Below are 14,909 nucleotides of genomic sequence, written 5' to 3' on the forward strand. Positions count from 1 at the left end.
TTAATCTTGATTGCCAGATTGGCAGGATTTAGTATCATCCAGGACACATGACTTCTGTGAGACTATTTCTAGAAAGGTCTAATAAAGAGGGAAGACCTACCCTGAGTGTGCGGGGACCTCTGCTTTAAATAAAGGAGAGAGTGAACTGAACCCCAGTACTCATCTCTCTGCTTGTTGACTGGCATAGTGACAGATGCCCCAAGCTCCTCCCGCCATTTACCACCACACCTTCTCTGACACAATGAACTCCACCCTCGACCTGTGAGCCAAGATAAATTTTACCTTTCTTAAGCTTCTTTTGTCTGATATCTTGCCACGGCAAAGAGAAAAGAAGCTAATGCATTTGATTTCCTTGTATTTGTATGTGGCCCTAAGAATTAGTTCTGGCCACCAGGGGAGTGTCCTATAACAGCTCCAGAGGCCCTACTGTTACAGAAGAGCTGGCGCATATGCGCATCTTTCTACACACGTGCCTCCGTTTTTCCTTTTGTTAGTTGAAACTGATGTGTGATTACTGGAAATGATGCACCCACCTTGGATCTTAAGCAGTAAAACAAACAACTAGAAGGTTCCTAAGTCCTGGGTTGAACTCAGGCAGTGTCTGTGGAGCTTTGCTGTCTGTGGATGTCTTTGGAAAGAAAACACGCATCATTTAATACTCACACTCTTCGATCTTACTGAGGTCTTCCACCAAATCTAAGCTTTAAAAACACAGAAAAAGGAAAACGCCCCAAATAACCCTACCCCGTGACAGAAATGGCAAACCATCACTGAAATAAGAGCATATTTGAAGGAAGAGAAGATTTGAGTTAAGGACAGTAAACAGTAAAAGGCCAGGGATTCTACCCAAGAGTCCTTGTACAAAGAAGAAAATGGGCGCAGAAGTGACCTTCGTAGGGAAAACCCGGCGCCTGAGGAATGAGCAGAGTGGCCCCACCCACATCCTCCAGTTCCACTATCCACCAGTAGCTCGCGGCAGCAGACCTCCTTGCAAAACCTGCACTCAAGACATTAGCAGAGGCAGGCAATGTTCTTCTTTTCCATATTTAGTTTGCACTTCCTTTAAAGTGTTAAACCACACACACATGGCTTTCCTGTGTAGAGGTAAGAAGAGAGACAAATTCACTGTTGCTGGTATCTGCACAGCAAGTTAACTATGGTTTGAGCTTGAGCTCCTACTGATGTGACTAGTAAGTGGAGTTTTCGATTTCATTCCTCTGATTTGAATTTTACTTCTCTCTTTAGCTCCTGTTTGCATGCTACTGGCAGGAGAATTAGGTGACCAAATGTTGGCTCTTCTCTGATTGTCTGGTAATGCCAATCCCATCTAGCATTTGAGCTCTAGTGAGTTTCCTTGTACCATTTTCAAAACAAGGCTTACACATATGTGTACCAATATGCTGTGTCTATATCTTTGCAACTTTGTAGAGAAATGATATGATTGTGGTCCTTGAATGTATAAAAATATTCAATAAGGGCTGGGTGTGGTGATACAAACCTCTAATCCCAGCCCTTGAGAGGAAGAGCTGTTAGACCTCTGTGCGTTTGAGGCTGGCCTGGTCTATACAGCAAGTTCTAGATCATTCCTACATAGCAGGACTCCTATTCCTCACACATACTCCCAGCAGCTTTTGAAAAGGATCCTCATCCAAATGGCTTTATGAAAAATAAGAAAGTAGAAACCTAGCATAAAGTGATAACTAACTTCTAAACTTATTTAAATTTCATTATAATTCTTTTGACCATTTTAATATTTTACTGATTGCAGCAAAGGATATGATAGCTTTTTTTTATAATATTAAACATTTGGGGGCTGGAGAGATGGTTTCAGAGGTTAACAGCAATGACTGTTCTTCCAGAGGTCTTGAGTTCAATTCCCAGAAACCATATGGTGGCTCACAACCATTTATAATGAGATCTGGTGCCCTCTTCTGGCCTGCAGGCATATACTGTATACATAATAAATAAATAAATCTTAAAAAAATACTTGGAATGGTAAAAACTATGATGAAAAGTCTTAGATATGTTTACAAAAGTACAAAAGTTCGATGATAAATGAATTAGTATTATAGATTAGATGAAGATTTAATATTTATTTATTATGTCTATGGATGTGTACCTGTGGAGGTCAGAGGGCATCTGATCCTCTGGAACCAGAGGTCCCAGAAGGTTGTGAACCACCTTGAAGTGGATGCTGGGAACTGGACCTGGGTCCTTTGTAAGAACTGTAAGTGTTCTTAACTATTGAGCCATCTTCCCGGATCACACTTAATATTTTGTGTGTAAGAAAGTTTACATATATTTAAACCAACTACAAAACCACTGGTCTTTTATTTTTTAATTATTTTTTTTAGTCAAGGATTAAAGGCCTTAAAATCTCTGTAGCTGAGGATGACCTTGAACCTCTGATACTCTTGCCTCCAGCTCTCAAGTGTTGTAGTTATTCCTTGTTTGGTGTATGTAGTGCTGGGACTCTTAGCTAATGGAGCTTTTTTAGAAGACAAAAGAGGAGAAACTCACTCTTCTGAAATTCTTGGTCAATGGTTACACTTTACTTCCCCTTCCTACATGAACTTGATTTATAGAAAACTAAGTAAGTATTGAGGGAGTAAAAGTGATCAATGGTGTTGAACACAGGAAATGTTTTTACATTGTTATTTCTATTCTGAAAATTGTCTCATAAATCTACACTTAAAAAATTAACAATGAGATTTGACAATGCTTACACTGAAAGACCCCGGCCCAGCGCAGGCAGCTGAGGCTTATGGAAAACTCCATTCCCCCACAGCTCAGCCATTTTTTATCAGGAGGGAGCTCAGCTCAAGGTCTTCGCAGCTGAATAGTCACTACTATCTCTGTCCAGATAGGGGCACAGGTGTCTATGGTCTGCATAGCCAGCCCAGAAAGATTGGGCAGGCACAGAAACCTTTGTTCTTCAGATAGGGCCAAGGCCGAGAATTGAGTTCTGAGAGAAACCTTAATTGCCTCTCTGTCCAGATGAGAGAAACCTCGTTCTGAGCCCCAGCCTCATTTAAATTACCCAATCAGGGTCCCGTAACTAGGCTTCTCGCTTCTGTACTGCGCTTTTTGCTATAAAAGAACCCCTGAGTCCCCAGCTCGGGGCTCTCAGTTCCCGAGACTGAGACGCCCCGGGTACCCGTGTATTATCAATAAAGCCTCTTGCTGTTTGCATCCAAGCTCGTGGCCTCGGTGTTCCTTGGGTTCGGGTCTCCCTCCCGTGAAAGTCCCCCGCCTGGGGTCTTTCATTTGGTGCGTTGGCCGGGAATTGAGACCCCGCCCAGGGACCACCGACCCACTTCTGGGAGGTAAGAATTGTCCGGACTAAATTTCTGTTGTTTCTGTTGTCTGCTGTCTGTCTATGCCTGTTGTTTTATTGCGCCTGCGTCTGTAATATACAGCTGTATACATCTGTATCTGGTGGCACCGACCGCAGCTCTAGGACACGATCTGCCTCGTCTGTTTGGGGCCCCGTCTGTTTGGGGCAGATGTCCATCTGCCCCGTCTGGAGTTCTTAGGGAACTCGTCTGTTTGGGGCCCCGTCTGTTTGGGGCAGATGTCCATCTGCCCCGTCTGGAGTTCTTAGGGAACTCGTCTGTTTGGGGCCCCGTCTGTTTGGGGCAGATGTCCATCTGCCCCGTCTGGAGTTCTTAGGGAACTCGTCTGTTTGGGGCCCCGTCTGTTTGGGGCAGATGTCCATCTGCCCCGTCTGGAGTTCTTAGGGAACTCGTCTGTTTGGGGCCCCGTCTGTTTGGGGCAGATGTCCATCTGCCCCGTCTGGAGTTCTTAGGGAACTCGTCTGTTTGGGGCCCCGCCTGTTTGGGGCAGATGTCCATCTGCCCCGTCTGGAGTTCTTAGGGAACTCGTCTGTTTGGGGCCCCGTCTGTTTGGGGCAGATGTCCATCTGCCCCGTCTGGAGTTCTTAGGGAACTCGTCTGTTTGGGGCAGGTCTGTATCTGGAGCTGGAGTTCTTAGGGACTCGGTTGTTTGGGGTAGATGCCTAGGAATCTGCCCTGTCTGTTTGGGGAAGTCCCGCTGGCCGAGGGAGTTTCCATCCTGATAGGGGACAAGGACGGGAGCACAAGGCCCCCGTCCCCGATCTGAATTTGCTTTTGACTTTCGTCAAAGCCGCGCAGCGAAAATCTGTTTGTTTTTGTTTCTTATCTGTTCGTCCGTCTGAATGTCGTTTGTCATCGCTCTCGAGATGCTCGTAACCGGACTGTCGCGCGAAAGAAGCATGGATCATCCTTTGCTCTTCTGAATGGCCAACTTTTGATGTTGGCTGGCCACGAGATGGCACCTTTAACCCTCAAATTATTTTCCAGGTGAAAGAGAAAGTCATGGATCCTGGACCCCAGGGCCACCCGGACCAAGTACCCTATATAGTTACCTGGGAAGTGCCGGTCTATGACCCTCCCTCCCCCTCCTCTTCCCTAACCCCCGCCGCCGCCGCTGCGGCACTGCTCGGGCTGCGGCCCATTTCCGGTTCGCGTTCAGCGTCCCGGCCGCTGCGCGAAGGGCGCCCTGAATGTGACCGGCGACAATGCGAGGGGAGCTGTGTCTGCCTCCCTGCGGCCCGCGATGGACCGGGTCAGAGAGCGGCCGCCACGCCCTCGGCCCCGCACCCCGGCAGACGCTCTGGCCCTTCCGGGCGGCGCCGTAGCCTCAGCCCGCTCCGGATTAAACCGCCCTGCCTCCGGACGGGCCATGATGGCCAGTTGCAGTACTGGCCGTTCTCTGCCTCAGATCTTTATAACTGGAAAAAATAACCCCTCCTTTTCAGCAGATCCTGTGAGAATGACTGATCTATTGGAGTCGGTTCTTACTACCCATCACCCCACCTGGGGCAAATGGACAACCTAAGCAGCTTCCAAATGAAATTGATGCTGCCCAGACTGGGACTTCACCACTGAGGCAGGTAGGACCCATCTAATGTCTTTAATGCCAGTTGCTTGTAGCGAGTCTCCGAAAGACGGATAAGCAATCTATAAATTTGGCCCAGGTAAGACAGATAGTTCAGAAGGCAGAGGAATCGCCAGCCGCATTTTTTGAAAGACTTAAGGAAGCTTACAGAATGTATAACCCATATGACAGGGGTATACACTACCAGATGTATTGAGGGAGACAGAACGTATTTTTTTAATAAAAGAGAAGCTCAGAGAGAGAGAGAAAAGAGGTAAACAGAATGTCAGAGACAGGAAATGAGAGAGACAGGATAGCAAGGGACAAGAAGCGTAACAGAGAAATGACTAAACTGTTGGCCACAGTAGTCGCAGAGACAGGATAGGTAGAGAGAGGGACAAAGGGGGCCTCACTTAGAAAGAAGGACCTTTCAGAGACCCAAACCCCCTGCCGGTCCCCCTGGAACACTCCCCTGTTGCCAGTCAAGAAGCCAGGAACCAATGACTATAGGCCGGTCCAGGACCTCCGGGAAGTCAATAAGCGGGTTGAGGACATACACCCCATGGTCCCCAATCCCTATAACCTCCTGGGTGGACTGCCACCTGACTATGTTTGATACTCAGTCCTGGATTTGAAGGATGCCTTCTTCTGCCTGCGGTTACACAAAGACAGTCAGCCACTGTTTGCCTTTGAATGGCAGGATGCAGACCTGGGAATCTTGGGACAACTTTGACTGAGGGGAGAGCCAGGAGAAAGCCTTCATGGACATCAAGAAGGCTCTGCTCAGCTCCCCAGCTCTGGGGTTACCTGATCTGACTGAACCCTTTGACAAATTGACGTTGGGGCAGCCTTTGACTATCTATGCTCAGGCAGCCACCGGGCCGCTGGCTCACCAATGCCAGGATGACCCATTACCAGACTCTGTTGCTGGACAAGGACCGAATTCACTCCGGGGCTCCGGTGACCCTAGACCCCGCCTCGCTACTCCCCCTCCCGGGGAAGCAGAGACTCAAAACTGCTTGCAGGTCCTGGCTGAGGTCCATGGGACGAGAGCTGACCTCACGGATCAACCCCTTCCCAACCCTGACCTTGTCTGGTTCACGGACGGAAGCAGCTTTGTACATCAAGGAGAGCAGAAAGCCGGTGCTGCATTGACAACTGAGTCAGAAACAATTTGGGCCGAGGCCTTGCCGCCAGGAACATCAGCCCAACGAGCAGAACTGATTGCCTTGACACAGGCTCTGAGACTGGCAGAAGGTAAGAAACTCACTGTCTACACAGACAGCCGCTATGCTTTTGCCACCGCTCACATCCATGGTGAAATTTATAGGCGAAGGGGGCTATTGACCTCAGAGGGCAGAGACATTAAAAACAAAAAGGAAATCCTGGCCCTCTTAGAGGCTCTGCACTTGCCAACCGCCCTCAGTATTATACATTGCCCAGGGCATCAGAAAGGTGACAGTCCAGTCGCCCGGGGAAACCGGAGGGCAGACCTGGCCGCCCGGGAGGCTGCCCTGACCTTGGAAAGCAGCAGTCACCTCCTCCAGGCGGCTGTAGTCCCTGTAACTAATGAGGCTTCCGAGAAGACCTCCCCGTCATGGGACTATGAAATAAAAGACATCAAAGCCATGAAAAGACTGGGGGCGACCCGAGTACATGATGGTCTCTGGACCTATCAAGGAAAGACTGTCCTTCCCCGCCTAATGACTAGATATTTGGTTAACAGCCTACACAAACTCACTCATTTGAGCTCCAGGAAAATGAGAGAACTGTTAGCCCGGGAAGAAAATACTCGCTACCTGTTGGGAATAGAAGAAATACTAAAACAAGTGACTGAGCAATGTGATGCCTGCGCCCACGTCAATATGACCAGGCTAAAGCTACCCATGGGAACCCGAGCTCGTGGGCACCGGCCTGGGGTGCACTGGGAAATAGATTTCACAGACCTCCTGGTTTTTGTTAACACCTTCTCGGGATGGACTGAAGCCTACCCCACCAAGCACGAGACAACAAAGGTGGTCACCAAGAAACTTCTTGAAGAAATCTTCCCCCGTTACGGAATGCCACAGGTATTGGGGACAGACAACGGGCCTGCCTTTGTTTCTCAGGTAAGTCAGTCTGTGGCCACCTTGTTGGGGATTAATTGGAGATTACATTGTGCTTACTGACCCCAAAGCTCAGGACAGGTAGAACAAATAAATAGAACCATTAAGGAGACTATAACTAAATTATCGCTTGTAGCTGGCACTAAAGACTGGGTCCTCTTGCTCCCCCTTGCCCTCTATCGTGCCCGGAATACACCGAGCCCCCATGGCTTCACCCCTTTTGAGATTTTACATGGAACCACCATTCCCTTTGTTCAGTTCTTTGACCAAGATATTTCTGACTATGCCAATTCCTCCTCTCTTCAAGCTCACCTGCAGGCACTCCAGCTGGTTCAGCAGGAAGTCTGGAAGCCTCTGGCCCAAGCCTACCGAGAACAGCGTTTGGGTCCGGCACCACCAGGCTAAGAACCTTGAACCCCGCTGGAAGGGACCATACACGGTCCTGTTAACCACCCCTACTGCTCTCAAGGTGGACGGGATTGCTGCTTGGATACATGCCTGGCACGTAAAAGCTGCCTTCCCTGAGGATCTGGACCCAGGATGAAAGGCTCAGCGCACTCAAAATCCTCTAAAAATAAAACTTACCCGCTCCTCTCCCTCCTGCTAATAGCCCTCCTCATAAAATCAGACACTGGTGTGGCCTCCAGTCCCCATACCGTTTATAAATTAACCTGGGAGGTTCTCTCCCAAGTGGGGGAGGTCATTTATGCTGTCACGGAACCACATGCACTTGGGACATGGTGGCCTACTCTATGGCCTGAATTTTGTGATTTGGTAGCAGGGTTGGACACTTGGGACATTCCCCATTGCCACCCAAAGGCATGCGCCAGTGGTTCCCACTTTTACAGACGTCGACGTGCACTCATGGACTCCAGAGAAACCACCCCCGGGTGTGTTGATCAAAGAGCCAGAGAGCAGCTAAGTTCAAAGGACTTCTATGTCCACCCCCGAGATGGGCATGCCTGGCAACAGGCCCAGAAATGTGGGGGATATGACTACTTTTTCTGTGCAGCTTGGGGGTGCGAGACTACAGGGGACTCATATTGGAGGCCATCCTCATCCTGGGATAAAATACAGGTACGCAGAGGCTGGGACAAAGGACAATCTGGAATGATAGGTAGGCCTCTTGCCATTTCCTTCACTGCGCAGGGAAAGCAAGCCCCGGACTGGCAGACTGGGTATACTTGGGGTTTGCGTTGGTATCTGTACGGGCCAGACAAGGGGGTAATCTTTACAATCAGATGTAAGGTGGCTCCTGTCAATTCACAGGCAATAGGCCCTAATCAGGTCCTTGCTGATCAAAAGCAGCCTAGCCTACTCTGCCCAAGGCTGATACCAGGCCCATGACCCTGCCTAAAACCACAGCCGCTCCCGCGCCTACAGAAAGCACTCCCAAACCCCCCTCCTCGGGCCCCCCCTTGAAGGCACGGGAGATAGAATATTAGCCCTAATTAAAGGGACATATGCCACTCTGAATTTAACTCGCCCAGATAAGACTAAGGAATGCTGGCTTTGTCTGACTCCGCAACCTCCCTATTATGAAGGCTTAGCGGTTGTGGGCGAATATACAAAACAGGCCACAGCCGGGGCACTTTGTGGGACAGCCATGCAACATAAATTAACCATCTCAGAAGTGTCTGGAAAGGGACTATATATAGGTAAAGTCCCCGCTACGCATCAAGGACTATGCAATGCCACTGAGCCTTTGCCCCAAAGTGGCCACTACTTGATAGCCCCCAATGGGACATATTGGGCATGCAACACTGGATTAACCCCTTGTGTCTCCACCACGGTATTAAATGCCACCATTGACTATTGTGTTCTGATAGAATTATGGCCTAAGGTAATTTACCACCCCTCTGACTATGACTTGATAAAACCTGACCGCAGTAAGAGGGAACCTATCTCCATCACTACTGCCATCCTACTAGGAGGACTAACCATGGGAGGCATAGCAGCAGGAATAGGAACCGGTACTGCCGCACTGCAGGAAACTAAACAGTTCCAACTCCTACAACAAGTAATGTGTGCAGATGTTCGGTCTTTAGAGGAATCTGTCGCTGCCCTGGCAGAAGTAGCCCTCCAAAATAGAAGGGGACTAGACCTCTTATTTTTACAGCAGGGGGGAATTTGTGCGGCCCTTAAAGAAGAATGCTGCTTTTACGCAGACCATAACGGAGTGGTAAGAGACAACCTGGCCAAGATAAAAGAAAGGCTATCGGTTGTACAATCACTGGTCTTGACTCAGCAATACCAGCAGCTAAAGCAAAGGGATTTCGAGATGGCAGAAACCTCTGAATGAAAGATTTCATTCAGTTACAAGAGCAATGGGGGAATGAAAGACCCCGGCCCAGCGCAGGCAGCTGAGGCTTATGGAAAACTCCATTCCCCCACAGCTCAGCCATTTTTTATCAGGAGGGAGCTCAGCTCAAGGTCTTCGCAGCTGAATAGTCACTACTATCTCTGTCCAGATAGGGGCACAGGTGTCTATGGTCTGCATAGCCAGCCCAGAAAGATTGGGCAGGCACAGAAACCTTTGTTCTTCAGATAGGGCCAAGGCCGAGAATTGAGTTCTGAGAGAAACCTTAATTGCCTCTCTGTCCAGATGAGAGAAACCTCGTTCTGAGCCCCAGCCTCATTTAAATTACCCAATCAGGGTCCCGTAACTAGGCTTCTCGCTTCTGTACTGCGCTTTTTGCTATAAAAGAACCCCTGAGTCCCCAGCTCGGGGCTCTCAGTTCCCGAGACTGAGACGCCCCGGGTACCCGTGTATTATCAATAAAGCCTCTTGCTGTTTGCATCCAAGCTCGTGGCCTCGGTGTTCCTTGGGTTCGGGTCTCCCTCCCGTGAAAGTCCCCCGCCTGGGGTCTTTCAACACGGCCTATGTGAATTCTGGACTAGATTTCCAATAATACTCTCAACCAGAAAGAGAGAGAGAGGGAGAGAGAGAGAGAGAGAGAGAGAGAGAGAGAGAGAGAGAGAGAGAGAGAGAGAGAGAGAGAGAGAGAGAGAGAGAGAGAGAGAGAGAGAGAGAGAGGAGTGTTATGGGATAGAAAATAAAAATAAGATCTATGACCGTGAGCTATTGGTTTTTGGGACTGAGTCATAAATACATTGTTGTCCTAGTTCATTAAAATAACTAAAACAAAATAACACAAATTAAAAATTTATCTCTTGCTGGGCGTTTGTGGTACATGCCTTTAATCCCAGCACTTGGGAGGTAGATGAAGGCAGATTTCTGTGAGTTCAAGACTAGCCTGGTCTACAAGAGCTAGTTCCAGGACAGCCTCCAAAGTCACAGAGAAACCCTGTCTTGAAAACAAAACAAAACAAACACAAAATTTATCTCTTTACAGGCATGATGGCACATGCCTTTAATCCCCCAGTGTTCAGGAGGCAGAGGCAGGCAGATATCTGTGAGTTCAAGCCTGGCCTGGTCTACAGAGCAAATTCCAGGACAGCCATGGCTAGATAGAGAAACCCTGTCTCGAGAAACCAAACTTCAACAAAATTATCTCTCACAATTCTAGATCTAGGAGGTCCAAGATCAAGGTGTTGGCAGATCTGGTGTCTGGCAGGGTCCCCTTTCCTTCTCTGAGGACTCCTCCTTGAGTGCTCCCATGGTGGAAGGGACTGGCCTTTTTTGAAGGCCATGCCCTTCTGATCTCACAACGCCCCTGAGCCTTCATTTCCTATTTCTGTCAGTCTGGGAAGTAGTATTTCTTTTTCTTTTTTTTCTTTCTTTCTTTTTTTTTTTGGTTTTTCAAGACAGGGTTTCTCTGTGGCTTTGAAGACTGTCCTGGAACTAGCTCTTGTAGACCAGGCTGGTCTCGAACTCACAGAGATCTACCTGCCTCTGCCTCCCAAGTGCTGGGATTAAAGGCATGCGCCACCAACGCCTGGCTGGGAAGTAGTATTTCAACATATGAGTTTTGAGGGGATCCAAACATTCAGAACGTAGCATTTTTTGACATTTTCTACGTATTTCTACATATGATTCACATTTTTCACAATAGAATAACTTACCTGTCTCCCTGAGACATTTCTTTTTGATGGAATATATTTGACAGATCATAATAATTAGAAGCATGGAGTAATTTACTAGCAAAAGGAAACATATCACACTAGTAAACGGCTCACATGCTCTCCTGTAGATACTACCTCAGCAAATCTTTCTGAATAGCCACCCTCAAATCTCAGGGGATATCTAAAGATTTAGCTGATCCTCTGGGAAACAACTAAGCTCCCACAGTCCCGGTGGCACAGGACAACAAACTTCTTTCTTGTGGCAGAGATACTCTGTTCATTAGGCTCTGGAGGATTCATCCACAGCCTGTCTCCGCAGTCATGGTCCTAGAGGGAAAGTAGGTTCTGGGTGATCTCACTTTTCTGAATAAAGAATCCAGCCTAGAAATTGAAAGGGGGTAAACTAAACTCAATGGCTTCACTTCTAATAATTTAGAAATAAAGGGACCAGATGCTCACTCAGCCCCCTGCTTTAGGAGCCATAACAGGCTACAGAAAAGACACATAGTCCTCTGACACAAGGAAACTCCAGATCCCTCTGGCCTTCCAAAGCCTAGGGCCAAAACTGAACACAAACTTCAGACCGCCCACCCCCTAGCCTCCTACATGCTTGGTTCCTGGGAACTGTTTGACCACAAAAGAAGCTCCAGGAGGGAACAAAACCTCCCTTGTAGTCTCTAGGATATAGTTCTGAAAACTATTGGTATCTATGTACAACAGGCCACCTGCAAGCAACAAGACAAAGCCATAGAAACCATAGAATGTTCCCTCTCAGCATTGACCAATGAAAATAATTGGTACACAGGTGTTTCATGCCAAAATATGACTTTGAGAAATTCTCCTGATTGTTCCCAAATGTCAACAATCAGAAACCAACCCGTACCTACTGATGTAATCCTGTAACTTTTGTCTTTAAAACCTAGCAGTAGAGAGGGGACTTCACTCCTTCTGGAGGCTGCTGTGTCAGCTTGCTGTCATGGTTGGATGAACAATCATTAAACATTGCTTTTGCAGTTTGGTGGGTCTTCCTCGTGGTCTCTGGGGACTTTGTAACTTGGGCACAACAGAAATGACACACACCATTCCTGCTCATGGTTGACTTGCCTGGGTCCGTCTTGTGTGCTCTACTCAGTCACAAGGGAGGGGGCAGGAAGTATGCTGTCATCATATACCTAGAAGACAGGAGAATCAAAAGCATTTGGCAAAGAACTCCAATGATTTCCTTACTAAGAATCCCCGTGTCCTAGTGTTGAAACTCTGTCTCAAGTCTTGGGGATGACTATGCCTCGTTGCTACCCCTAAGACCAACATGAGAGCTCATGCATCGTGTAGGGCCTTGTCCTCTGACTCACAGACACGCAATACACCACACGCGGGGATTGCAAAATGACTGTGAGGCTACTGGTAACTTAACTATGAATTCAATCAAGTCTTTTGGTGCTGGTCTTTGCATTTCTCTGGTTCTGGGGATTGAACCCGGGACTGCTTGCCTGAGCTTCACCCTCAGTTCTTAACAATACTTTTTAGAAGCCAGTGTTGGAGGCTGAGAAGACAGCTCAGTGGATAAAATACTCACTACACAAAGTTGTGGAGTTCAGATCTCCAGGACCCATGTAAAAGCCAGCTGGTATGGTAGATGCATTTAATCCCAGCACTTGGGAGACTGAGACAGTAGATCCCCAAGGCAAGCTGGCTAACTAGATGGGCCAGAATTAGTGAGCTTAGGCTCAGTGGGAGAACCTGCCTCAATAAATGCAACGGAGAGCAATTGAGGAAGGTATCCGATATCAATTTAGGGAATTTCGTATCTGGTACTGTAATCCTGTTGAGAAGTCCATGGTTTAGGAGGTCATAGGCCCTAGGATGGAACCTGCTATTGTGATTTTGCTAAATGGCCATGTTGTCAAATTGCCTTCTAAACACTTACATTTATACCCTAGACCTAGGAAACTCTCAACTCTGGTCAGAGAAGTACTTATTGCAGCAGGCAACGGATGATGCTGTAATGCATAAGTGGTCCAAGGGCTGAGAATAAGAGTCTGGGTGGTCAGCCCTAAATGAGATATTTTTCTCACTCTCTGCTACCACGACCAAGGTCTAAGGAACATTGAAGAAGAGGAGGGGCAAAGAGCTAGATGATGGTGAGGGATGCCGTGAGACGCAAACTTCTGGCATGATCTCACATCAGCTATGGTTACCTGTGAAGACCGGCACAAGACCAATCCAACCAGACTTCTGGCTTGGACTCCGGAGGTGCTGCCCAGCCCCATCTCTTACTGAGGAGATATTGGTAGTTGGGAGTTATTTGGGGAGGGTGATTCATGTTTGTGTGAAAATGGGGGACAAGTAGATGTCCCATATCCCAGTGGGTGGCCCTGCACCCATACACATCCAGGAAACACTAATTGGACTTCATAGTTTTTTGTGTATTAATTTTTTTTGTTTTTATTTTTTTTGAAACCAAGTTTCTCTTTTTAACAGCTCTGGCTGTCCTGGAACTCACTTTCTAGACCAGGCTGGCCTCAAATGCACAGAGTTCTGCCTGCCTCTGCTTCCTGAGTGTTGGGATTAAAGGTGTGCATGGCCACCACCCAGAGTATTATTTTCAGAGTCCAGAGTGCTCGCCATTACACTATGGAACCCCAGAGTATTATTTTCTAAAAGAGAATATGGAGTTGGGAGGGGCCATGAAGTAGGTGGGGCTTATATGAGTTGCATAAAGAAAGCTGGGGATGGATTTGATCATGTTTCACAGTATACGTGTATGAAATTCTCAAGAATAAAGACAAATTAATATTAGTTACAAAATTAGGAAGTTCATAGGGCATTCCAAAAGTAACAAATAAAACACTAGGTTTCTAAGGTTCATAAAACAACAACCAAAAAGAATATCCTGGGTGGTGGCAGCACACACCTTTAATCCCAGCACGTGGGAAGCAGAGGCAGGCTGATGTCTCAGAGGGAATATCCTTGAAAAATCTGACTACAGAGCTCTAAGTTTGAGGCCAGCCTGATCTACATATTGAATTTCAGGACAGACAGGGCTACACAGAGAAATCCTATCTCAGTGGGAACAAAGGGAGGGGGTTGGCTTTGGCAGTAATATTAATGTAGAATTTAGATCTCCCCACTCTACCCCATTACAAATTTTCCATTTGTCTCCCAAACGATTAAGCTGGTAAACAAAAGAATGGCAGGGTGGACTGTGAACTTCTTCCGTGTTAGTCATGAATCACTCATATTTGTAATTCTTGTAACTCCTATAATAATGTACTGCACAGAAAAAAACTCCTGAGAGCAAATAAAAGAGATACAAAGTATGACTGCATTTGTATGGGAAAGGCTTTAGTTTTTAATGGCATGTGTGTTTTCCTTCTGTTAACTTCTGGAAGCCACAAGTTAACAAAGTGGCAGTTTTGAACTTAACGTTATAGAGCAGCCGGTCTGGGCAAACAAACACAGTCACGTGTTACAAAACAACTGAGACTCAAAGTCACATTGCTACAGTAAAATTTTTATTGTTAATACAATTTTAATTTTATTAACATAATCTGTTATAAACTATCTTTGTTTTATTTAACTAAGTACTTCTGGACCCAAAACTACTGTTAAAAAAGAAAACTAAGGTATATGCATAACCATTTGCTTTAGTTTACTTAGTACATATTTAGGAACTGAGACTAGGTTACCCAAATAAACTGCCATTAATAAGCTAAAGAAATCGCTTTAATAGAACAGAATAACAACAACAACAACAACAAAAAAAAACCCATACAAGTTTCTTCTCCTTTGTCATTTAAAAAGCACCACAAAAGCTGGGTGTAATCCTAGCCCTTGGGAGGCTGAGACAGAAGTATG

The sequence above is a fragment of the Mesocricetus auratus genome, unplaced genomic scaffold (genome assembly GCF_017639785.1).
Source record: "Mesocricetus auratus isolate SY011 unplaced genomic scaffold, BCM_Maur_2.0 Super-Scaffold_100020, whole genome shotgun sequence".
Lineage (NCBI taxonomy): Eukaryota > Metazoa > Chordata > Mammalia > Rodentia > Cricetidae > Mesocricetus > Mesocricetus auratus.